Raw genomic sequence first — 1,521 nt, forward strand, 5'->3', positions numbered from 1 at the left:
ATTTAGTAGTATATCATAAAATGAAAAAGTATGCAGGCAAAAATGACATGGATGTTTATTGCAGTAGCCTTTGTAATAGCAAAATATTAGAAATAACTTAAATATCCACCAATAAATGCTGCTTAAATAAATTATGGCACCTCAGAATACTATGCATCCATTAAAAAATAAAGGGGAGCCAGGCATGGTAATACACCCTTGTAATCCCAGCACTGGGGAGGCCAACCTGGGCTACATAGTGAGACCCTATAAGAAAGAAAGAGAGAAAGAAAAAGAAAGGAAAGGAGGAAGGAAGGAAGGAAGGAAGAAAGAAAAACATGAGAAAGAAAGAACCAATGTGTGGGCAATGTGCACACTAGAAGGCATAAATAGAAATATTATTTGAAGTATTGTCTATAACATAAAAAACGTCCATCAGCAAAATTTCCCTAGAGGGATAATTAAATGTATCAGAATATATACATGTGATGGAAGATAATGCAGTAGTTAAAAACAAGCAAAAATTTTTATAGTAGTTAACTGTAAGTACTATTCTAAGTGCTTTTTTTTTTTCTGGTAAGACTAGGGTTTGAACTCAGAGCTTTGTTGAGCCACACCTCCAGCCCTCTAGGTGATTTTTTTTTTTGGCAGCACTGGGGTTTGAACTCAAGGCCTCACACTTGCTAAGCAGGTGCTCTTATAGCTTAAGCCACTCCACCAACACTGTTTTTGTGTTGGATGTTTTTCGAGATAGGGTCTTTTGAACTATTTGCCTGGGCTGGCTTTGAACAAGGATCCTCCTGATCTCTGCCTCCTGAGTAGCTAGGATTACAGGTATGAGCCACAGGCAGCACCTAGTAGGATACACTTCTTATGGAGAAAAGGCATGATATATTTATCACTGGGGAAACCAACATGGACAAGTACAAAGTCACAGAAATTTTCTCTTGCAAACTGAATGACTTTGGCAAGTTTCTTCATCTGAAATTGTTTGCAGAAAACTGTTGACCTGCAGAATTTTTGTTAAAGGCTAAATGCAGCAACAGTGTAACCCTTGACACATGGCCTGACTGCCAGTGTTAATTAAGTGTTAGCTCTGTCTGACTTCATTCATTCTGCAAGCATTTAATAAGCCTTACTTTGTTTTCTTGAGTTTGGGTTTTTTCTTTTTTTTGGTGGGAATGGTGTTTGAACTCAGAGTTTTGTGCTTGCAAAGCAGGTACTCAACCATTCCACACCTCCAGTCCATTTAATTTCTCAAGTTATTTGGAGATGGAGTCTCAGGAACTATTTGCCCAGGCTGGCCTTAAACTACAATCCTCCTGATTTCAGTCTCTCAAGTAGATAGGATTATAGACATGAGCCTCACAGACCACTTTTTACCCTCATGGCCCTCCCCTTTCATGGGTAGGAGCTCTAGTAACACAAACAGCTGCTCCAGTTTCTGCCCTTCCTAGGCATAGTTCATACACTTCCTTTTTATCCTAGCTATGCAGTACCTTACCAGTGCTTTCTTGTTTCTTGCATAATTAATTCAAAGTT

This window comes from Castor canadensis, chromosome 4, assembly GCF_047511655.1.
Source record: "Castor canadensis chromosome 4, mCasCan1.hap1v2, whole genome shotgun sequence".
Lineage (NCBI taxonomy): Eukaryota > Metazoa > Chordata > Mammalia > Rodentia > Castoridae > Castor > Castor canadensis.